Raw genomic sequence first — 25,145 nt, forward strand, 5'->3', positions numbered from 1 at the left:
AACTTCTGAACTAGCCCTTTGCTACTTCGAGTATGGACTTCAGCCCTGCAGAAAAGTGGATGGAATTCCACACAAGTGAGGCAGAGAGAGAGGGATGGATGGATGGAGGGATATATATTGTGTTTCCCTGAAAAAAAGACCCGGTCTTATTTATTTTTATTTTTTGCCTGCAAAAGAGGCATCAAGCTCTTATTTTGGAGGATGTCTTTTCCATGGTCTCACCTCGCGGGAGTGGCACCAACAGCCCTGCCCAGCTGGCCCACTTCTTCTGCGGCCGCTCACTGCCGCTTGCACGCTTTGCCCCCGGACTCCATTTTGCCATCAAAATGGAGGCTGGGGGGGCGCCACAGAAGCCAATCCGGAGCTCGGTTCTCGGTTGCAGAGTGGTTTCCTCTGATGGCGAAATGGAGGCCAGGGGTGATGCACGCGCACGAGCGATGCCAAGGATTGCAGAAAAAGTGGGCCAGTGAGGGAGGGAGGCGCTGGTGCAGGAGGGGCCTGGCTGCAACAGTAAGCGGGTGCAGAGTTGCGCGGAATAGCTCCGCTCCCCCACCCTCACCCCAGCTTGATTTTTAGGTGTGCGCCTCACCCCAAAACTAGAGCTTATTTTTGAGGTAGGGCTTATATTAGGCTCAAGCTAGGGCTTATTTTCGGGGGAAACTCGATAGATACAGGTAGTCCTCAACGTACGCCAACTGAGCCGAAAATTTAGGTTGTGAAGTGAGACATTTGTTAAGTGAGGTTTGCCCCATTTTATGATCGTTCCTGCGGTGGATAAGTTAGTGAGACGGTCGTCAAGGGAATCTGGCTTCCCCTCCTCTGACTTTGCTTGTCAGAAGGTCACGAAAGGGGATCACACGACCCTGGGACACGGCAACGGTCGTAAACACGAACCAGTTGCCATGCCTCTGAATTCTGATCACGCGATCATGGGGATGCTCCAAAGTTCGCCACTTTGAAAACTGGTCCCGAGTCGCGTTTTTCAGTGCCGTGACTAAATGGACTGCTGCAAGTCGAGGGCTGCCTGTCTTTGCAAGGCTGTCTTAGATCCTGATCTAGACCAAATGATTCTCAACCTTGGCAGGTTTAAGATGGGTGGGCTTCAGCTCCCTGGCTGGCTGGGGAATCCTGGGAGATGAAGTCCACGTAGCTTGCCAAGATTGAGAAGCACCAATTCTAGCCTGTACCCATAGAATCCAAAGTGTGTCTGTGTGTGTGTGGGGGGGGGAATTCAAGTGGGGATAAAGTAACACAGTTTAAAGAAATGTGGCTAATTTTATTTTATTTAAAAGCAATCCTACGCAGGGGAAAAGAATAGGATGAGAGACCCGCGCGTGGTCAATCTTACCTTAGAAGCAATTGCTGAGAGGTGTTACAAGTGTCTATATCAGGGCTCTTCAAACTTGGCCCTTTTATGACTTGTGGACTTCAACTCCCAGAATTCCTCAGCCAGCATGCCTGGCTGAGGAATTCTGGGAGTTGAAGTCCACAAGTCATAAAAGGGCCAAGTTTGAAGACCGCTGCTTGTGGATTTCAACTCCCAGAATTCCTCAGCCAGGCACGCTGGCTGAGGAATTCTGGGAGTTGAAATCCACAAGTCATAAAAGGGCCACGTTTGAAGACCCCTGGTCTATATGTATATCTGCTTGCAGAAACTGAGTCGTACAAAGTGTCAAAATGAACAACGAGGAAACAACTCTCCCTCGAAATCTCTTTAGGTCAGTCTGCGGTTTCTAAAACTTACCGCAATCATGGGCTACTAAATAAACATTTGGGAAATGTGGTCTGCTTGATGAAGGGAAAAATATCTTCCTATACAAGTTGACCACAACTGGAATCAGAATTTCTATTGCTAAGCAAAGCAGGTGCCCATTTTTTTTGTCCCCCATGGTCCTTAATTGAATCCCAGCAGTTAATAGAATCACAGGGTTGTTAAAGCGAATCTGGCTTTCCCCATTGACTTTGCTGGTTGGGGATCCGCTGAGAAGGTTGCAAATGGCGATCACAGGAGGCTGGGATGCTGCAACCCTCATTAATATCTAAAAGTCTCCGGAATTTTGGCCGTGGGAATACCTTAATGGCCATCAGTGTGAGGACCAGTCATAAGTCACTTTTTTTCAGAGCCGTTGTTAACTTCAAATAGTCACTAAATGAATGGTTGTTAATTGAGGACTACCTGTGCTTTCATCTTTGAGAGCGTGGCCTAAGACAATATAGTGTGGGAAGTCAGCCCCCCCTCAGAGAAGGAAATATTAAAAGGGCAGAATATTATATTTCCTCAAAGGATCTTAAAGAGGCAGAAAAGCATGCCCAGTTTTTTCTTAATAGCCCCAAGTCTCCCTCCCCCAAGCAGAAACCAGCTCTGTAGAAATGCAGATGTAATAATCCATTCAGGAAGGTTGGAGGTGCCCAGCTAGAAGATTAAGAAGACAAAGAGACCTAAAACCTACACACCCCACCCAAACTCTAAGACAGGACATAATACAGATGCCAAAGGGGCACACCCAGACTCAGGTCAGAATACATGACACAGGAAATACAAAGCCTCAAACAGGAACAGGAAACAACTCCACGCAAAAGGCTCCAGAGGGTATAAAAACCCACTCCCTACATGTGTTCGCTCTCTTTTCTTCCAGAGCCATCTTTCTGTCTGGCTCTCCTCTTCAACAAACTGCAACCTTCTTCCTAAAGCAGTCGGCATGTTGTTTATTCCCGGCTCGGACTGAACCATGATGAAGACTTTTCCTTCAACAATATCTTTTGTCCCAAACATAGAGATGAAGGCATGAAGATGGCTGCAATCCTGATCTTCCTTCTTCTACATTGACCCAAACTGCATTTAGTCTGCTGTGTGTCTCTTTGTCACCCCACACAATCAGCAACAGATAATCCATTCAGGAAAGTTGGAGCCCTCCAGCTAGAAGCTTAGGAACACAAAGACATCTAAAATCTACATACCCCACCCAAATTCTAAGACAGGACATAATAGGATTAACCCACAGATGCCAAAGGGGCACACTCAGACTCAGGTCAAAATACATGATACAGGAAATACAAAGCCTCAAACAGGAACAGGAAACAACTCCAAGCAAAAGGCTCCAGAGGGTATAAAAACCCACTCCCTACATGTGCTCGCTCTCTTTTCTTCCAGAGCCATCTTTCTGTCTGGCTCTCCTCTTCAACAAACTGCAACCTTCTTCCTAAAGCAGTCGGCATGTTGTTTATTCCCGACTTGGACTGAACCACGATGAAGACTTTTCCTTCAACAATAGGAAATGCCATACAGGTAGTCCTCAACTTATGACCGCCACGGAGCCCAACATTTATGTGGTTAAGTGAAACATCTGTTAAGTGAGTTTGACGACCTTCCTGGCCGCGGTGATTTAAGGGAATCACTGCAGTTGATAAGTTAGTAACCCGTTGTTAAGTGATTCTGGCTTCCCCACTAACTTTGCTCGTCAGACCTTGGGACACAGCAACGATCATAAGTATGAAGCAGTTGCCAAGCATCTGAATTTTGATCAGATGATCATGGGGATGCTGCAATGGTTGTGGCTGTGAAAAACGGCCGTCAGTCAGATATTTTCAATGCTGTTGTGTCTTTGAACAGTGCCTAAACGAACTGTTGTAAGTCAAGAACTACCTGTACTTCAAAACATTGCATCTCCTATAACGGTTCCAATAGGCTTTAATTCATTTCCAAGGCGCTGAAGACGGAAATTAAAAAGTGGGCCTCGATAGAAGCATCTGTTGTTAAATTCTGCACGCTTCGGCATCAACTTGCTGTTCTGATATGGTGCATAATAACCATTGCAACACCCTGCACTCTTCCTAAATTGGCTGAAAGCGCTACTCAGAGGGAAGCAGTAAAAATTTTAAAGAGTCACATGCAGCTATAATGAATCCACCCACCACCAAAGTAGAACTTGCTAGCCTCCAGCCAGGAGTAATTATTTCCAGCTTGCAAGGAACAACATCCCTTTTGCAGAAACACCTCTCTCTCTCTCATCTTTACAACAAACAGCCCATTTTTCTCTACTTATGACTCAGCAGCCCAACCTCTCTTAAATGTCTAACTCTGCTATCTATTTGAGCAGCACTGTCCTTCCTTTTCCAACCGGCATTTATGTGCGCGCTAGCGAGAAAGGGGCTTACACAAGAGCCCAAAGTTAGAACGTGTCAGCTTAAGTTACCCCCTTATTGTTTTGGGGAAAAAAGGATGGAAAGATATGGAGGGCTTTCCAATGCTCAACTGAAATGAATACTTAGCTGTTGCAACCTGTTGCAGAGATTAGCCAGTTATGTCACTTGGGAGTATTTTCTAAAGATTTACTTATTTATTTTTTATTTTTTTTATTTTAATTCCATTTATATCCCGCCCTTCTCCGAAGACTCGGCGGCTTACAAGCTTAGCAGTAGCCTTCATTCTATGTATATGCCTGCTTATTAGGGCTTTCGCCCCCCCCCCCCAGCGGCATTATTACAAAGTCAGCTTATTGCCCCCAACAATCTGGGTCCTCATTTTACCTACCTCGGAAGGATGGAAGGCTGAGTCAACCGTGAGCCTGGTGGGACTCGAACCTGCACTAATTGCAGGCAGCTGGTGTTACTTAAGGAGGCATTAGCCCACTGCTCCACCAAGGCTCTTTTCCTGTGAAAACCTGGTTTTAGGGGTGGGTGGCTTGTTTGTTTGTTTGTTTGTTTCAACAGTCAGAGAAGAGAAAAGTAAAGTTTAGTCTCTCTTGGGGAAAGATAACCTAAAAAGATAACTTATTCAACTGGAATGGCGGCTTCCGTGGAAAATCCAGAGTTCAGTTGGAATGGATTTCAGCTTAACTAGAAGGCTGCTGCTTTGGGGGCACAGGAGCATTCGTAGGAAATGTGCTGTCCAGAAGAAGCTGGTGTACTGTACAGGTTGTCCTCACCTTAGGGCCACAACTGAGCCCCAAATTTCTGTTGCTAAGCGAGACAGCTGTTTTGTGAGTTTTGCCCTTTTTAATGACCTTTCTGGCACAGCTGTTAAGCGAATCACTGCAACTGCTACATTAGTAACCAGGTTGCTAAGTGAATCTGGCTTCCCCCATTGACTTTGCTTGTCAGAAGGTCGGAAAAGGAGATCACATGACCTCGGGACATTTATGCAGCTGTCATAAATGTGACTCAGTTGCCAAGCGTCTGAATTTTGATCACCTGACTGTGAGGATGCTGCAATGGTCATAACTATGGGAAGCAGTCAGAGGTCACTTCTTTCAGTGCCATTGTAACTTTGAATGGTCACTAAATGAACTGTTGCAAGTTGAGGACTACCTGCATATTATCTCTCTCTCTCTCTGTATCTCTCTATCAATCTCTCTGTCTGTCTGTCTCTGTCTGTATCTATCTATCTCTGTATGTTTGTATCTCTCGGTCTGTATCTCTCTCTATCTCTCTATCTCATTATCTATCTATATCTATCTCTGTCTGTATCTCTCTATCTGTCTGTTTGTCTCTGTCTGTCTGTCTCTCTGAATTTGTTTGTATCTATCTTTATCAATCTGTCTATCTATCTATGTTTGTATCTCTGTCTGTATCTCTCTATCTCTATCTAATTATCTCTGTCTCTCTCTCTGTCTCTCTCTTTCTGTCAGTCTGTCTGTCTGTCTGTCTGTCTATCTATCTATCTATCTATCTATCTATCTATCTATCTATCTATCTATCCATCTGTCTCTTTCTGTCTGTCTGTCTGTCTGTCTGTCTGTCTGTCTCTCTCTCTCTCTAATAAAAGTAAACAGTGCCTTGGGCTAGAAGAAGCAATCTTTGCTGAATTCCCACATGACACAAACCTACATTGCATTTGCGTGGTTCTGGCATGGGATGCGGTGTGAATCCAGTGATGAATGATGGGTTTATTTATACATTCAACTGTTAGCTTTAGCGGCTGCAAAACCAAACTCCTCTATTTCCATGAAATGCTTCGGAGGCACTTGGGAAGAAATTTGAGCAAACTAATTTGAAAGCACCATTTATTAGGTTTCTCATTTCAAAACTCAACCATGAATATCCACCCCTGCCTCCCATGTACACCCTACCCTGGCAGAAATAGAATAACCTCATAACTCAGTATCAAGTCAGCTACCGGTGCTAACTGGCGCATGCTGAACAGATATAGTAATGGGGGGGGGGGTGTGAATCATTGGAAGGATTGCTACAAGCCAGTAAAATCTAAAACCTCCCAAACCTGTGAAGGCTGCAGCGTTCTTTTCTCTATCAAATTAAAGCAGCTTCTCAATCCCACTTGGTACGGTCACCGGATTTAAAACTAATGTTGCCCCTAAGCTAGACATCAACTTGCCTGTCCTTCTAATTACATCAATATACATGCCTTATCTTTGCTGTCAAAGCATGGTGTGTGTGTGTGTGTGTGTGTGTGTGTGTGTGTTTAAGAGCAGCAGTCTTACGGTTAGATCAAACACAGAAGTGGGGGACTGAATCCCTCTGACAATCTGGATCCATTTCCCCCTTCCTCTGCTCACCTTGCATTTTGTAATACAATAATTAGAAGGACAGGGCGCTCTATTTTTTTTCCCCCTGACCCAGCCATTGTACATTTTTACTCATTTCCTTTAGCCAAATCTCCAGTGAATGGGAGGATGGAGAAATGAAGCCTTCTGCTTCTTAAAACCGGGCGTCAAAATTAAATGAGGGATAGAACCATGTACAACTGCTGTGGGTGAAATAACCAGCTTTACTGCCAGGCTATAGCCATCAAATAGGTTCTCTCTAACCCACGTAGCCTCTCTAAACTAAGCTGCAGACATCAGCGTAATACCGAAGAGGCTTGGATTTTCATTAGCAGAATTATGTAAGAACAGGCAAGTAGGCCACTATTACCAAACTGCGCCACAAGCCGGTCTGGTTGGCTCCCAGAAATATTTTACTGTTTCTATAACATTACCTGGAGGAAATCTGATTCTTAAAACGAGTAACTGAATGTACAAACAATATAAATAGCAATTAAAGGGAAAGATCATGTCTGCACTCCCGTATATTAGGCTAAGCCCTAAAATGGCCTTCCTTGGGTTGGACTGCCACCACTGTGAGGCAGCTGCAATGTATAGTTTGGTGAGCTTAGCCAATTTTGATTTATTCAATGACCAGTAGTGAAACCAAGATGGAAGAGATTGTGGCTTGTAGTGAGAGAACAATTGTTCAGAAAAAGATGCTTGGTGGATCTGGACTTAAATGTTCGCAATGCAACTTGGTGGCTGGAAGGGACAAGAAGGAACAAGAAAATATTTGAGGTGCTGCCACAAAGAAGAAGGGGTCAATTTATTCTCCAAATAACCAACTTGGTTATTCTGTTGTATTCTGATAAATGCTCCAATAAGGGCAGATTGGAGTAGTGGACTTTATGTTATCTTTACCTTGGTCAAAATCAGAATGAGGCAGCATTCGTTACCTCCCGTATAGATCACTGCAATGCTCTCTACATGGGGCTGCCCTTGAAGACCACCCGGAGGCTCCAGCTGGTGCAGAATACATCCGCGCGGGTTGTGATGGGAGTATCCTGATACTCCCATATTATACCCCTCCTGCGTGAGCTGCATTGGTTACCGGTTGCCCTCCAGGTGAGATTTAAGGTGCTGGTTCTTACCTATAAAGCCCTACATGGCTTAGGCCCGGGATATTTGCAGGACCGTCTGCTGCCAGGAACAACTTCCCATCGCCCGGTGCGCTCACACAGGGAGGGCCTCTTCAGGGTGCCGTCGGCTAGACAATGTCGGCTGGTGACCCCCGGGGGAGAGCCTTCTCTGTGGGAGCGCCTGCCCTGTGGAACCAACTTCCCCTTGAGCTCCGGATGGCCCCGGATCTCCGGTCCTTTCGTCGCGACCTCAAAACATTTCTTTTCCATCAGGCTGACCTGGACTGACGATAGGGTGTTTTTTTTAAAAAAATGTTTTTAATATTTTATCACTGGGGCTTGTTAGTTTAATCTTTTTTTTAACATTTGTATTATTGTGTTTTATTGTTGTTAGCCGCCCTGAGTCCTTCGGGAGATAGGGCGGCATATAAGTCCCAATAATAAATAAATAAATTAGAGCAGGACTCAGATTCTGTAAAGCAGGGATGTCCAACCTTGGCATCTATGCTGGCTGGGGAATTCTGGGAGTTGAAGTCCACAAGTCTTAAAGTTGCCAAGGGTGGACAAGCCTGGTGTAGCGCTTTGAATCTAGTTTTCTTTAATTGTGAAGTTGAGTGATCCTGAACAAGAGAGAGAATTACCATATGCCGCTCAGTTTTGTTTTGTTTTTAAAGGAAAGGGGAACATGGATGAACCATTAATTACCGCCTTCCTTACTTAGAAGACAGAAATTGGGTTCATGTGACACAAAAGACTAAAAGAAAAAAAAATCAGGGTGTAGATTCACCCAGTAGCAGCCCAAAAACCTACCCGATTCTGGCTAGCATGTTGTATGAACCCAAAGCAAGGTCCAGCCACGTTGAAGCATTTCCATGCAACCCAAGTCTTTTCTATGTAAGGATTTGGTTAACAGAGGAACTACTTCAGAATAGAAAATATACACTATGGCGAATGTAGACTTTATAAGTCATATCAAAACCCAATTTAATGTATCACGTTGCATGGAAATGATCTTTGACAGCAAGCCTTCTCCGGATTTACACAAATGACATGGATGCCTATTATCCAAAATAAATAAAGAGAAGAGGAAGCCAACTGGAGCAACTAAAGCTGTTTTTATAAAGCATTTTTGAAAGCATGTCCATGTAAAGCCTCACTTATTTGCTCTGGGCAAGGACTCCGCTTTCAAACAAGGAAGTGCGGGATGAAAACTCTTTTCATTGTTCAACTGGGCGTTCTCCTAAGTTAGTGCGCGTAGTTGACTGACTCAGATATTAGTCTTAAGCTAGTAGTTATTTCTCATGAGGATATAAAATATTTTCTTGCCAGTTTCAGATCTGCAGCTTCTATATTTGGATACCGATACACAAAGACCTGGAGGACAAGAACAATAAAGGGACAGTGAATCGCTTCTGAGAATTTATACCTGTATTACCCAACCTGCACAGCCTGTGCCTGCCATCAAACTATTGGCCCCAAAGCGTGGAGAAATGAGCTACATCTTTGACTAAAGACAAAGGGCAGAGGAATTAAAAAACAACAACAACCCACACAGAAAGCCAAAATAAAACCCACTAACTTAAGTCCTTAAAAAAAAAAAGATACAACCATTTCATACTCGACAAGCCTTACTCCGTAATATACTGGAAAAGCCAACCACGCTCAAAGGTCAGATTTGAAATTCCCCAGAGATTTAAGTAGTGGGCCAAGAACAGCCTCCTGCAGCATTTCAATGTGATCTATCAGATTCAGAATCTCTTCTTGCCCCCCTCCAATACTGTACGGTTACTGACATGTATGAACAATGCACTGACACACACAGGAGCTGTCTAGCTTCTTTCAATTTAGGACAAGAGAAACAGGTTTACCGTAACCCAAGATTAACGCCGTGTATTATTCGGGTCTTATTTGTCGCATGGAGAACAAGGTGGCAATGAGATGGGCTGCCCCAATGCCACAGAACCAAGAGGATAACCTCAAAATACATGGCGAAGAGGGAAAGACTCTAAACCAGGGGTCCTCAAACTTTTCTTCACCACGGACCCCCTTTAAATACCTTTCGTGGCCACGGAATCTTTAACTCAAGGTTTAAATCGTAACATTTCTTCAAGTCTTTGTTGGACCCCCTGTGACACTGCAATCCCCCCAGGGGCTTGTGCACAGGTCACATGGGAAGACGCTCAAGGACTCACCCAAACCCGAAAATTTTGGGAGAAATGTTGCTGCCCAGTATGCTACATAGCATGGAATTATCTAATGCTAAAAAAACCCCAAATATTCATATTTCTAACCAGTCCTTTCTTTACAGTGTAAAGGGCAAGTTCACAACTGTTTATGTTTGATGCCTTCTGGCCTGCACAACTGTCGTATTGTGTGAGTTTGGCTCAATGAAGGAACCTCCATTCGCCAATAGCAACTCAGGAGCCCCGATGGGTGACCACGAACGAGAAGACAAGCTCCTTCTGTTAGCTAGCCGACGTCTCTATCATCCTGGCTCAAAGACCTTTGGGGAATGAATGAGCTACTTTTCTAACACGCAAAGTCAACCTGTGAGTCACTAATATTCCACCCTAAAATATTTATCTTTGATTTAGTTGAGACTATTCTGTAACAGCTCTCAGCGCTGAAACACCTTCACTTGCTCAAGCTAAACGCAAAGATTAAAGGTAAAGGTAAAGGTTCCCCTGTACATGCATGCTAGTCGTTTCCAACTCTAGGGGCTCATCTCCGTTTCAAAGCCGAGGAGCCGGCGCTTGTACGGGGACGCCTCCGTGGTCATGTGGCCGGCATGACTAGATGCCAAAGGCGCACGGAACGCTGTTACCTTCCCACCGTCGCGGTCCCTATTTTTCTACTTGCATTTTTACGTGCTTTCGAACTGCTAGGTTGGCAGAAGCTGGGACGAGTAACAGGTGCTCACTCTGTTACGCGGCACTCGGGATTCGACCCGCCAAACTGGCAACCTTCTGATCGACAAGCTCAGCGTCCTAACCCACTGAGCCACCACAAACGCAAAGATTACAGAATCGTAATTTTTATAACGAAGGAACAACTTTATAGCTTTTTCTCAAGTGGGTCAATCATATCTAGGTTTCGGATACCACTTAAAAGAAAGCCGTCACATAGCTCAATACTGGCCTAGATCTCAGAAATACATATACTGCCTCCTTCAAAAGAGGGAGGCTGTCTTGCATGACAAATTTAGCGACCAGAAAAAGGGAAGGGGAATTCCCCTTGATCGGTTTTAAGTAGCCCCTCCTAGTTGGGCAGCAGAATTGGAATAGCTACAGTTCGAAAGTTATAAGCTTCCCTCTGCAAAAACCTCAACTTTCATAGATCCAAAACCAGCCACATTGTAATAATATCTTTACAAAAATCAACTAAAGTATCACCATGTATCAGTTAAAAGCAAATTTCTCTATTCACCAAAGCTGAAATTTACAGAAGGAGGAGTCACCCTATAGAACCAACAAACCATTTTGTTTTGTTTTGGTAAAAGCAATACAGTGTAACTTGCCACTACTGCAAAACCAAGAAAAATATCTGAAAATAGCACGCAGTATTTCAACAGCCAGCAGAGAACAGTTTTTGTTCACTGGTGATGTGTATTACTGTGAAATTTGAACAGGTCTTTTTTTTTCCTACTGGTTGGAAGCTTGCTATAAAATAACCATAAAACTCTTGACAAATCTTTTGCAGTGCCCAATTTTCAGACATCTGATGACATTCTGTAGGAAAACAAAGTGAGAGCATCTGTAATTATAAATACTTATCGGCAAAGCTGCTAGAAGTCTACTATTCGTATTGATAGCTTGTGAGTTACAGGCTATTATAAATCAGCACACTATTGTGTAGATAAGACTAAAGCTTCAGTGCAATTCCACTACCCTAACAACAACAGAACAGAGGCATCTTCATTAAGTGCAGATTCCAAATTATTTCCCATAAAATTAAAAGAATTCAGCAGAAAAACTCAAGTAGGGAATGCAATTTCCCTTGTTCTGCCAGAGCCTTGTGGGCAGGTGAACACCACGATAATTTAATGCCTGTGTCTTGTCTTGAAATCCAGATACGTGCAACTTTTCCCTGTCTCAAAACCAGATTTATGCCCAGGTCATTCCTGTTTGGGAATGAAGGGACGAGGTTTAGCTTTGCAGTGGCATAGTTAATAGTATTCATTAAAGACTAGTAGTGCAAGGAAGCACCAAAGCAGTGATGGGTGTGCAAGTTTGAGTGTGGCTCCTAAATTAAAAAGGGAGGCGGTGGCTCAGTGGGTTAGGACGCTGAGCTTGTTGATCAGAAGATCGCCAGTTTGGCGGGTCAAATCCCAAGTAAGCAGAGTGAGCGCCTGTTACTCGTCCCAGCTTCTGCCAACCTAGCAGTTCGAAAGCACGTAAAAATGCAACTATTAGTGATATACAAAAATTTAATTCTGAAAAGAATGCCTTCCCCTCTCTGGCTCTTTAGCAACTCATCACCTAATCCCGAAAAATATACACAGGAATGTCAGCTTAAATAAAATCAACAGGAAGAAATGCCACTCATTTCTATTTACATGAACACATCCACAATTTTGTTTGGAAATCTATCCTGTCTTGTCCAATTAGTCGGCAGCTGCTCTTTGGACAGTCACAATAAAGGGAGTTCTCCAAGAGACTGCTAACTCCAATCTAACCTGATGTCCTGCATGCATTTCTCACAACACCAAACCAACCTAGCTAGGACTGATAATCACAATTTAATACACTTCAATTTCCACAGACGACTAGAAAGGCAGAGAAGCATAGCTTGTGGGGTGTACCCCAAAAAGCATATGACAAACACAGCATAGCCCAAATTCACATGGGGCACCCGGTTCATAGAATATGGAATCACAGGGCTGGAAAGGGACCTTGGAGATCATCTAGTCCAATCCCTTGCTCAAGGCAGGAGTCTTATACCAGTCAAACGGTTGTCTGATCTATTTTTGAGAACCTCCAGTTATGGAGCACCCACAACTTCAGGATTAATTGTTCCACTGATTAATTGTTCAGGAATTTTCTCCATATTCTAGGTTGGCTTTCTCTTTAACAAGCTTTCACCCATTACTTCTTGTCCTGCCTTCCTTTGGAAATTAAAACAATCCCCCTCTGTGACAGTCCTTCAAGTACTGGAAGACAGTTAGCATGTCCCCACCTCCACCACCACCCGCCAAACCTTTTGTTTTTCAGGCTAATTCCCTCAACCATTCATCATACAATTTAGTCTCCAGGCCCATTATCATGACCTCCTGCAGGACGGCAGGGGAGGCAGAAAGCTAATGGGGACAAGGTTGTGTAAGGTTGTGTAAAGGAACAGGTTCAAGAACTACTAGACCAAGCCCCCAGTAAGATTATAACTCATTCTTCCCCCAGCTGAGTAACCTTCCACAATTCCATAGCCTAGTAGTCATGGCTTGCTTTCTCCTATTAAAAAGAATAATTCTGAAACTGCATCCTTCCAAAATAATGATACCTACATGATGGCAATTTTTACCCACGGTAAGGTTTTCTAACTCCCTCTACATCCATTTAAAAAAATAGGTGCTTAAAACTGTTTAAATTCACTGGACTTTTCTTCCTAACTGCCACCAGTGTTATGCTTTTTAGTTTTCCGTGCAAATACGGTTCTTCTTTTTTGTTGACATTTTAACTGCTGTTTGTATATTATGTTTTATAGTTCATCTTGTTTTAACAGTTTTATGACCGTTTCATTTCTCATTTATAAGCTACCACAAATTTCAGGGTTTAAGTTTTTTTTATCACTGGAGAGGCAAAATATGAACATTCAGATGCTACAAGGAGGAGGAGGCAGCATTAGCAAGCAGGACCCCCATACGTACGTTTTGTTTCTGCACCGGAGAGAGAAGAATAGAGCAGCAGCAAGCATGGGTTGGAGCAGTATTTCTCAACCCTGGCTGCTTGAAGATAGGTGGACTTTTAATTCCCAGAATTCCCCAGTCAGCATGCTGGAATTCTGGGAGTTAAAGAGTCCACCCATGCTGGCTGGGGAATGTTGGGAGTTGAAATCCACTCATGCTCACTGGCAAATTCTGGGAATTAAAAGTCCACACATTTTCAGATTGTCAAGGTTGTGAAATACTGAGTTAGAGAGAAAGAGCCAAGACATTTAAGCAGCTTCAGCAAGGGGGAACAATCACTTATTCATAGATAGATAGATAGATAGATAGATAGATAGATAGATAGATAGATAGATAGATAGATAGATAGATAGATAGATAGATAGATAGATATAGATAGATAGATATAGATATAGTCCATTCAAATATTATATATGCCACCTTTTCTCCAGCATGCAAAGCAGCCTCTACAGGGATCACCTTTCAATTCATCCCAGCATCAATCCAGGAAGTAGATTGCACCAAGAGAAAGGGACCAGTTCTAAGACACCCCAAGATTTCCTAGCACCCCTGTTCTCCCTCCCCCACCCCACCCCCTGCACAGCGCCACCCTTCCCCTCCGTCCCAGGCACTCACCATTGACCCCCCCCCCCCAACCCTGCTGTTTGGATCCTGCTGGCTGGGGGACTCTGGGCGCCGTAGTCCAACCTCCTACAGCTGGAGGACACCACGCTGGGTGGCCCACCGAGGCACCCCCAAGAAACCCCTTGCAGCTCCCCTACAAGAGCTCCCTGGCCCAGCCCCCCCCCTCTCTTTTACCCAAACTGATCCCCCTACCCAGCATTCTCCCCACTCTGCCTTCTGGGCCAAGGCATTTCTCCCCCCCCCAACACACACCCACACCATGACGCCCCTCGCCAATGACGGGCTGGTGGGTGGGTGGGTGGCTTTGAGTGATGGAAGTTGCAGTCCAACCCAAGTTGAGGAAGGGGCGCCGGGTGGGCAAGGCGCCTCCTGGGCAGCTGCAGGAGGGGGAGGAGGGGGGGGGCAGTGTCCTCCAGACCTTCACAACCCCCCCCCTCCGGTTATCCCAGAGGAGGAGCCCCCCTCCCCTTCCTCCTCCTGCACTCACAGCCCCCACCCCACCCCAGCCCGGCCAGGTAGGCACGAGCGCTCCCCTCTGGCGCCCCCCCCCCGCGCCCCACCAACGTTCTATCTCCTCCCCCCCCGGCTGCCTCGCGCGCTCTCTCATTGGCCCTCTCTCCCTGCTGCCTCCCCCTCCCCCCCTCCCGAGGGTCGCGCGCTCCACTGACCGTTGCTGAGGGACGCGGCGGCGGCGGCCGTTGGCGGCGCGTCTCCCGTCCTCTCTCGGTCTCTTTCTCCCGGGCCGGACGGCTGGGTAACTTGGACCCCCAGCCTCCCTCCCTCCCTCCGCCCAGCCCGGCCGCCTCCCCCCTGGGCAGCCCGTGGTGCTCCGGCTCGGCTGGCTCTTGCTGCTTCTTCTTCTTTTGCTTCTTCTTCTTCTTCTTCTTCTGCTTCTCTTTTAACCTCCCCCTCCACCCCTCCCCTCCCCTCCCTCCCTCCTTCCTTCCTTCCTTCCCTCCTTCCCGCCCGCCGCCTTCCTCCGGAGAGTCCAGAAGCCGGCCCGCTACGCCCTTTGCGTAACGTAGCGGCGCCGCCCGCAAACCCGCCCGCCCGCCCTGCGGAAACTGCGCCCGTGCTTTCGGGAATGGCGAGGTGAGACTACAAGCCCCAGAGGGCTTAGCGAGGCGGTGGGAGAAGGAGGAGAGAGCAGGGCGGATGTGGCGCTCACGGGCCGGAGGAGCTCGGCGGGAATTGTGGTCCGCGGAGGAGGAGGAGGAGGAGGAGGAGAGGGGTGGGCGTCTCCACCGCTTGGGGGAACGGGGCGAGGGGGCAAAGCGGAGGAAGAGGACGGGTCCGGGGCGGAGGAGAGGATACACGGTGGCGGTCTCTGCTTCCGAGAAAGGAGGAGGAGGAGGAGGAGGAGGGAGCGGAGGGAGACTACAACTCCCAGGGTCCTTCGCGCGCCTCCCCAAGCCGAGCAGCTGTGCGGCGACTCACCTGAGTCTCGGGGGGGGGGCGGGGCGGCCGGCCGGGCGCTTCTGCGGTCTTTTAGCAGCGGCGATCGAGAGGCAGTAAGCGCCCCCCGCCCCAAATCTCGGCGAAAAGCAGCCCCCAAAGCGAGAGGAGAAGAGGAGGGGGGGCGCAAACACCCCCCCCTCCCTCCCCCTCCCCGAAAAGGAAGATTCAACCCGTTGCACTGATGATGTTACCGAGTTTGGGTAATGCAACGTCTGCAAGAAAACGAGCAAGCTCAGAGAGCACCAAGGATGCCACAATCCACTTCCTCCTCCTCTTCCTCGCAAACCTCACTGTCTTCCAGCACTGATGTTGTTACCTAGTTAGGGTAATGCAGCGTCTGCAAGAAAATGCAAGCTCAGAGAGCACTCAAGGATCCCTCAAACCCATTTCCTTCTCCTCTTCCTTGCAAACCTCACTCTCTTCTAGCACTGATGTTGTTACCTAGTTAGGGTAATGCAGCGTCTGCAAGAAAGTGCAAGCTCGGAGAGCACCAAGGATCCCTCAAACCCGTTTCCTCCTCCTCGCAATCCTCACTCTCTTCTAGCACTGATGTTGTTACCTAGTTAGGGTAATGCAGCGTCTGCAAGAAAATGCAAGCTCAGAGAGCACCAAGGATCCCTCAAACCCGTTTCCACCCTGCCAAGGAATAGACAAGGGCAAGGAATTCTAAGCAAAGCCAAATTTGCTAGGTAAGAATCTCTCCCGTCTTGTGCCGTACTCCCCACGGCATCTGACCTGTTTGCACCTCACAAACGGCTGGGCTTTGGTTTTGCTGGCAGTGCGAGCCCAATTACAGTCTGGCTTTAGTGTACAGGTAGTCCTCAACCTATAACCATTTCTTTAGTGACTGTTCAAAGTTACAACAGCACTGGAAAAAAGGTCACAGTCAAAATTCAGGCGCTTGGCAACTGATTCATATTTATGATGGTCGCAGTGTCCTGGGATCATGCGATCCCCTTTTGCGACCTTCTGACAAAGTCCAGGGGGAAAGCCAGATTCCCTTAACCTTGTTACTAACTTTACAACTGCAGTGAGTCACTTAACAGCTGTAGCAAGAAAGGCCGTAAAATGGGGCAAAACTCATTTTAACAACTGCCGTGCTTGGCAATGGAAATTTTGCACTCGGAGGACTATTGTTCTGGTATTGGGTGAGCCTCATTAATTTGCATGTATCCAGATTCTCCATGCTGAAGCAAACTTGCCTAGCTTGATGGGAAACCTGTTTCTGTTTAAGGCTGCAATATGTTGTGGGATACCTTCCTGACAAAAGCAGCACCGCAGATGGGAAAGGCAGGTGTCCCCCAAGACAGGTGGCTCTGCCAACCTCACCTTGCGGAATCCCAGCACTGCTGAAGACTTTTCAAAGATCTGTTATAACCGCATCATGAATTAGATAAAATCAATTTTAAATCAATTTCAAATGAAGTTAGTTCCAAAGGAAATAGAACATATTTAGAGACTGTGCATTTAATTTTGGAGCACAAATGTAGCAGATAACTTATTTGCATTTCAGAATTCACGCACGCGCTTTTTATTGCAACAAATCTGTTTTGTCTTATTTTTATTTTTATTGTGTTAAAATATGTTTCCTTCCTTTACTCGAGGTCAAGCAGCATACATAACACTTTTTCCTCCAGTATTTTCTCATCTCTTAAGTCTTTCATATCTAAAGGTCAAACTGATAAGTTTTTGCATATTGTGGGTGGGGGGAAAAGCATTGCTTATGACAAAAATCCATCAAGGCTCTAGCCCCATTTGTTCAGTCAATATTTATAGATTTATATATACTTTGCACATTTTATTTTAAGATGTATTAGGTTTGTTTACTATTTGTTTTGTTTTTATCTTTGTTTAGTTTTTTTTAAAAATCCCATTTATACCCCGCCCTTCTCTGAAGACCCAGGGCAGCTTACAATCTAAGAAGCACAAATCAATGTGCTTAGCAATAGCCTTCATTCTATGTATATGCCTGCTTATTAGGGCTAGTTTGCTATACACTAGCCCAGGGGTAGGCAACCTTGGCTCTTTTATGACTCGTGGACTTCAACTCCCAGAATTCCTGAGCCAGCTTGGCTGGCTTAGGAATTCTGGGAGTTGAAGTCCACGAGTCATAAAAGAGCCAAGGTTGCCTACCCCTGCACTAGCCAGAGTCATACAGTTGATGAAATAGTTAAGGCATCAGGCTAGAAACTGGGAGACTGTGAGTTCTAGTCCTACCTGAGACAAAAACCAGCTGCTGACCTTGGGCCAGTCCTTCTCTCTCAACTCTAGAAAGAAGGCAATAGCAAGCCACTTCTGAAAAACTTTGTCGAGAAAACTTCATGGACCAGCACCACGAGGCAAAAACTAACTGAGTCATACAAAGAAAGGTAGGTAGATAGCTGGTTCTTGTACAGCCTCTACAACGTTATCTATTCAAACAATGGTGATGACAGCAAAAGCCAAATGTTTATAGAACTACAGCAACAATAAAGTTTGTGAGGGAGTGAAGGAGTAATTGTTGTATCAGCCCAGTTAGTACTATGCAGGCCACTCACTTTTTTCTCAACCCTTACTACCTGATAGAGGTATTACATAGTTCTTATTGTGGAGAAGATGGAAGGAAAGAGCCTTATGTGTGCTACTTTGACTTATTCAAAAATAAAAGTGGGATATAAATAATTATTCATTAGTTGCAGAATACTGGCTGTTAAGAGGAAGAATTAATCAGGAAATGAAGGTGGGTTTTTTTCTTTTTTTAAAAAAGGACATGGCTGGGCTTCTCCCCCAAGATGGCTGCTGAATGGTAGGAAGATTTTTCTCTCCTGCCGACGATCTGTTGATTTTGCTGCCAAAGCTAAATTCTTGGCAGCATTGTTCCTTGGATCTGAATGGGAAACTTCAGAAGATTTCCACCTGGTTTCTCTGCTATGCAAACTCTTATTTTGATGTACTGGAGCTTGGACAACATTCTGTAAGCTAGGACTGGTGTAACATCTGAGAGGAGAACAAGAGCCACAAGTTTTCACTTATATAAGATTTTTTTTAAAAAAAATACTTTCAGTAACAGGCACAAAGAGACCCGGGGACCATTAAAAGGGGGGGGGGGGGAATATGTCACATCTAATCATGATAAACTGCCAATTTCTGCAATACAGGTTTCCAACACTGATTTTAGACTTGCAAGTGTGGCTGGTTTGCCTTTTGTCAAGCAGATCTGATTTTTAGACAATGTAGAATAACAGAAGAACACTTTTGGAAGGGACCTTAAAGGTCTTCTAGTCCAACTCCCTGCTCATGCGGAAAGCTGTATACCATTTCGGTCAAACGGCTGTCCATATAAACCATTTTAAAATTTGCATTTTACTAAACGTTTATACTGCTGAATATCAAAGGCCATTGTTTGCAGTAAAAATCAAGATATTAAAATGACTATAATTGAACATTAATTCCAACTACCAGTACAAAGCCTTTTACAGCACCAAGATGTCAGTTTTCTTAATTTGGAAAAAGTTGCCTTGCAAATATATATGGCCTATGCCTTTATTTGGAGAGAAAGGTGAGGGTGGTAATAAATAATTTCAAGTAAATGTGGGTAGCAGAAATATGTGAAGCTGTAAAATTCTATTTGCAAAGATATTGCCCTGAAATGAAATAAGTGCTTGCAGTGTTTTAAGTTGCTTGCAGTGCTTAACTTTAAATAGAAAGTACACAATAGTTTGCTTTTGAAGGACAGAAACTGAATGAGGAGGCAGAATTGTCTTTGTCATCAATCAAATAAATAAATAAATAAATAAATGCCGTAACACAGTATTGTAGACAGGAGCTTTTGTACTGATACGTGCAGTGACAAGTCAACAAGCTTCCAAATCTAGAGTAGGAACAGGAGCCCTTCCTTCCTTCCTTCCTTCCTTCCTTCCTTCCTTCCTTCCTTCCTTCTGCAAGGCTTTCCCAGATGGCATCAGCCCCCACCCCTTTAATCTGTTTTATTTCAGGAAATACAGGAATCAAAACATTGGTGGTCTGTTTTACCAGTTGCTCCTATGGCTTGTTTTCATTTTCCAGATCAATACATGGAAAGGCATTTGGAAATTGGCAGGCGTTGGAAATATTTTAAAATTAAATAAAATTTTATAGAATCATCACCATTCATTCTCCACTTAATTTTGATGTTCTATCGTATGAATTCAGCGTGACAGGGATTGTCTTTGTTTGTCACTTGGCACTAATACATTATGCTTCCAACTTTCAAGTGTACTGTTAACTGTCAACTCTCCCCAACATTTTTATTTCTGATTGGTAGAGTACAATAAGCTAAACCTTTTGGAAATTAATGCTCCACTAAGCCTTTTAGATGATCAATGTGATTTCTAATCAGTTATGCTAACTCCAACATTTACCAGACTGAGTTCACAGGTCCGTTGAGAGCAAAGAAAACAATAAAATCATGCAGCTTCTTCTTAAATTCCTCTTTATCCACTGCCATTAGTACAAAATTCCTCTTTATCCACTGCCATTAGTACAAAAAGGACGTATAAAAGATTATTGCCCTTATGGACTCATCGTATCAATCTATAATCAGTTTGTCCAAGTTACCAACTCTTATCTAAGAAAATAAATTTGTGGTGTTCATATGTACGTATTGGCTTCCTTTAAGATAAAAGTACGAATACTCCAGTTGTAGTTGTGTAACTTGACAAATAGCGAGATCCAGAAAAGATTATTGAAACTTTAGTATAACTTTCTTCCTCTTGAAAAAAACAGCCCCAAACTAAAGCTGAAACCTTAACAGTGTGTGGCTCGTTGTGCTAATAGCACTTTTGCTGGCCCTTGAATCACCTAATTTCACCTGCTCGCTATCAGCAGGGGTGGTGTACAATGCCTGACCTTGTGCAGTCTCGGGCTTTTTCTACTGGCTCAAGGAAATGCTTTAGTGCTCCTTGACCCCGAGATAACAGTACAATTATGGCAATTAAATGTTAATGTTATACCTGAGGTTTGGGTGACTTGTACACTGAAACAAGGAACAAAACAAAGCAGCCCTGGAAAATCCATTCAAAGACAGCCTTTGGCAATGCAGATATCTATAATTTTGGGCAGGCAGTCCCTGCTCAGCTTCCCAGAGCTCCAAAATGGAGACTTTACGTAAGCTGTTGTTGATACCGCAACTGTTGTGAGCTCCACCACCAAAGGAAACAGTTTTCACAAGGGCAGAAAATCATGTGCTCCTGGAAGAGAATCCAGGGACCACCAGAGAGATTTCACACTCATTTGTACTTCAGAAGCTGAAGCCCTTCCTTCCTGTCTGCTGTTCTGTCAGGAAGTTTCTCCTTAGTTCTAGGTTGCTTCTCTCCTTGGTTAGTATCCATCCGTTGCTTCTTGTCCTGCCTTCAGGTGCTTTGGAGAATAGCTTGACTCCCTCATCTTTGGGGCAGCCCCTGAGATACTGGAAGGCTGCTATCCTGTCCCCCCTCGTCCTTCTCTTCATTAAACCGGACATACTCAATTCCAGCAACCGTTCCGTATATGTTTTAGCCTCCAGTCCCCTGATCATCTCTGCACTTTCTAGAGTCTCAACCTCTTTTTTTACATTGTGGTGACCCAAACCAGATGGTACTTTCAGTGCAGAGTCCAAGACTCACACCCGGGAAAGGGGTAAGAAGCCCAGCACCTATCACAAATTTAAAACGAGACAGAGGAGAAGGTTTGCATGCCTCTAGGACCCTTCCCTGTATCTATGCATTTCAGGGGAAATTTTGCTCTCGGATTCCTTTGGATTTTGTCAGTTTCCATTTTGAAGTTGTAATATTTTTTCTTCTTCAAAACATGGCTATTTCAAGTCATAAAGGGGAGTTTCAGAATTCCAATAAATAATGGGTTTTGAGAAGCAAGATAGAGGGGGGGGGAATCCTGCTCCAAATTGTTTCATTTCAGACTCTTCCTGTCAAATTACATGGCAGAGGGTTTAAAATTTGTGCATAATTTTAGCTGGAAGATAAAAAGACTGCTGCCAGAAAAGCTGGGAGAAAATGGTGCCAAATAGCTAAATCAAATATTATTTTCGCACACATGCTGCAAAAGCTCCCCTCAGCTGAAGCCATTTGGGGAACTGTTATCCAACACATTCGGAAGCCTCAGGCCAAGGAAAGCCATCTTCCTATGGAATGAATGAATATACCATCCTCATTTCATTGGTCTGTGCTTTGAGTAAGTGCTTCCAAGTAGCTAGTAATTATTCTGCGTTGTTGGCCAGCTCAAAAAATGTTCCAGATGAGATCAAGCTCAGCCTGAGCATCCCTCCCAGGACAAAATAAATAATATTTAAAACAAGGCACAAAATATGGGCACAAGCTGCTGTTCCTTCAATTAGTTGGCTGAACTTGAGCAACTACATTAAAAATCAATCTCTTATTTTGCAGAACCAAAGGCCTTTCTTTCGTCACATTTCGAAAGAAAACTTGGATCCATTTGGCTTGGATTTTGTTAACTTGAAATCCCACAAATTAACAGTGGCAAGTATTCTGCAAAATAACTTGGGGGAAAAACAACCACATTTAAAGGCTCAAAACTTTTATCCATCTACCATGCTTCGGAAATCTTAACTTCCAAGAAATTATATGCCAATTACAGCCATGTTTTTACATGGAGAACCAAATCCGAAAAATCTATCCTAGCACTTTAAATTTTTGAAAGTTTGTACTTCCACTGGAAATTTGAAGTTTACTTTTCAACAGTCTTAATTAACTGGAAATAGATATAGACTTTGATAAGTTTCCCCCAGTAACTGCAACACTTCAGGATAGGAACTTTGAGGGTGAGTGGAGGATAAATGCAATTCTAAATAATCATACAACTGATCAGGGGTAGGGTTGTCAATAATAATTATTAGGAGTACAGACTGGGGGGAAAAAATGAAGCCAAAATCCTGCTCTGTCAACAGATCCTCACACGAGATGCCTTTGGTACCCAGACGTTTCAATTTTTCATTTAAAAAGTGCAAAGAATCAGAGCTAACATTCCAGGCATTTGTCATAAAAAAGTAAGAAATGAAACATAGAGCAGCATGAAAATTTCAGCTGAAAGTCAGTACAAAAGATAAGAAGAGGTCCCGGGTGTGAAAGTCTTATCTCGTTGGAAATCCTTGCACAGCAATCTTTTGGAAAAAAGAATGAATGAATGAATAACCGTTGCCCTCAAGGGACAGGACCACGAATTCTCTTAATTTTCAGAGTTAATGAGGCAGGCTCAAAAACCATGCTGGTATCAGAGCTTTACACACACACACACACACACACACACCCCACACCTTGTCATCTCTCATTCTTGATGCAACCTCAGGCAACTCAATTTCCCCCTAAGTGCCAGGTTTGCAGTCAGGGGAAAATCCAGGTTCTAACAAAGTGCAGCGGTCAACACCAAAGCAGTTCTTACAAGAGGCCAGGAATTAATTGGAAGTCAGCCAGGCAAACCTCAAGTTTTTGGGGGTTTTTTTTGGTTTTTAAATAAGTGTTGCAAATTACCTCCTGTCTCCCCCAATTAAAATGGTAGAAGTTATGTCATAACCAGCACTGGGTTTTTCCACTATTCCTGCTAAAGAAGCGAGGTTCTTGTCCTTACAGAAGCTCTACCAGCTGCGCCAGGGGTGAGATTCCCCAAGGCAGGCTCACTCTACACTAGAGCAGGGGCCCCTAAACGTGGCAACTTTTAAGGCATGTGGATTTCAGTTCCCAGAATTCCCCAGCCAGCACGTGCTGTCAGGGGAATTCTGGGAGTTGAAATCCAGAAGTCTTAAAAATCCCCCAGTTTGGAGATGCCTTCTCTAGAGCACCCACAGCTGTCCTTAAAACTCACTTCTGCGGCATGAGATGGAAAGAGGCAACGCCTTGTCTACCACTCTTCTAGAAAGAAGAACATAATAGCCAACCCGTGACCCATTGAGTCATCATTTAGAGATATTTCTTTGGCAGATTCCCCAAAGCCTTCAACAACTGCAGAGCTTAGTCACCCATCTTTCAACCAACTCTGGGTAGGTGAAAAAGAAAGAGAGAGAAGAGAGAAAGAGAGAGGGAAGGAGAGAGAAAGGAAAAGGAAGGAAGAAAATTTGTCTTCCCCCTTGATTTTGCTTGTCGGAAGGTCACAAAAGGTGACTTGAAGGTGATTAACAAGCTAAATACACAAAATATAAAATGATACTAGAATAACAAAAGTGGTTCCTTTTGTTACAGAGTTGAGAAATGCCTTTTTGAGTGGTGGTCCAAATCACAGAATTGACAAAACACAGAGTCCTTTGATCAGCCTGCTTAGGGAAATTAGCTATGGGGGGGGGGGGCGGGGAAATCTCCTCCCCGAGTTCTTACTTTGCAAAGTTGCTTTCTGCAATTTGCTAGTCAAGGGATTCATAGTCAATGCTATCTGTATCTGTGTTGCTTCAGAACTCTGGAAATTATAGCTCCACACGCTTGCAGCGCACTAGATTAAAGCTTACCGTGCCTAGTTTGCAAAACCCTGCAAGGTCATTATATGGCAGTAAGAGAGTATGAAAAATCCTCCTTTGCTGCCAGTTAACAGCCCTCTGGATTCCTGCAACCCAGATCTAGCACCCGAAGCTTTACTGTTAGAAAAGAAGGTTTTTAAAAAGCAGATCGTGCATCAAAGAGCAGGCTTGAATCTTGGTGAGCAGGAAGCAAAGCTCAACAACATCGCTAAAATCCAACTTTGTTGTTTGGCATATGCAAGGTGTGTGTGTGTGTGGGGGGGGAAACTGTCCATTCCTTAAGGGAGAAAGCAGCTCATTACAAATTCCAGCGATGTTTTGGCGCCACCTTGTGCCAAACCAGAGAAATGAGCCTAACTCCCCCCCAAGGTCAAAAAAAAGAGCTTCAGTTATAATTGGCACAATTCACTATTGCTGCAATGATTCCAACAACCCCTCATATTAGGGAACGACCAAGGATCTTCTAGCTCACTGTTTCCCAATCTTGGCTGTTTTAAAACGAGTGGATTTCAACTCCCAGATTTCCCCTAGCCACAAAGACATGCTATGGCTCAGGTGGTTTCCTCTCTGCCCTGCCGGAACCAAGAGTAATGAGCGTGCACCATGAGCCTAGCGAGGTCCTTTCCTACTGTTGCCCGTTTTCCAGTTGCCTCGTCTTCTCATTCTCACGCTTCATTGGATACACCAGGATTCCTCATAGCTACCTTCATGCTCACTGCTATTGTTGGGCAACCCCCAGAAAGTCAAAAACAATGAAAATGCAGGGGTAGCTCGCTTACAGGAAGTCCCTGACTTACGACAATTGAGCCCCAAATTTCTGTTAATCGAGACACATGTTTTGCCCCAATCACTTTTTCCAGTGCCGTTGTAATTTTGAACGGTCACTAAGCAAACTGTCGTAAGTCGAGGATTAACCGTATTACCCTGTGTGAAGGTATTACCCTGCGCTGTGCTAAGCTGTAATGCAGCTGGTGCGGCTTCATATTTTAAAACCTGACCAAAATATGATTTACTCCTCTGTGATCCAGGACAACATACAAACCAGGTTGCTGTTTCTTTTCAGAGCCATC

At 44.6% G+C, this 25,145-nt stretch overlaps 1 protein-coding gene across 6 annotated transcripts in view; it reads right to left on the reverse strand.

Annotated features, from left to right (window-relative positions):
- Nucleotides 1-15,171, reverse strand: part of CAPN15 (calpain 15) — a 109,671-nt gene extending 94,500 nt beyond the window's left edge. For all 6 annotated transcript variants that reach the window (XM_081338369.1, XM_081338366.1, XM_081338371.1 and 3 more), the window contains exon 1: nt 14,813-15,171. The gene's annotated coding sequence lies outside the window, so the exon portion shown is untranslated. The remainder of the gene's footprint in view (nt 1-14,812) is intronic.
- Between the last annotated feature and the right edge of the window lie 9,974 nt (nt 15,172-25,145).

The sequence above is a fragment of the Vipera berus genome, assembly GCF_964194415.1.
Source record: "Vipera berus genome assembly, chromosome: 13".
In the NCBI taxonomy this organism is placed as follows: domain Eukaryota; kingdom Metazoa; phylum Chordata; class Lepidosauria; order Squamata; family Viperidae; genus Vipera; species Vipera berus.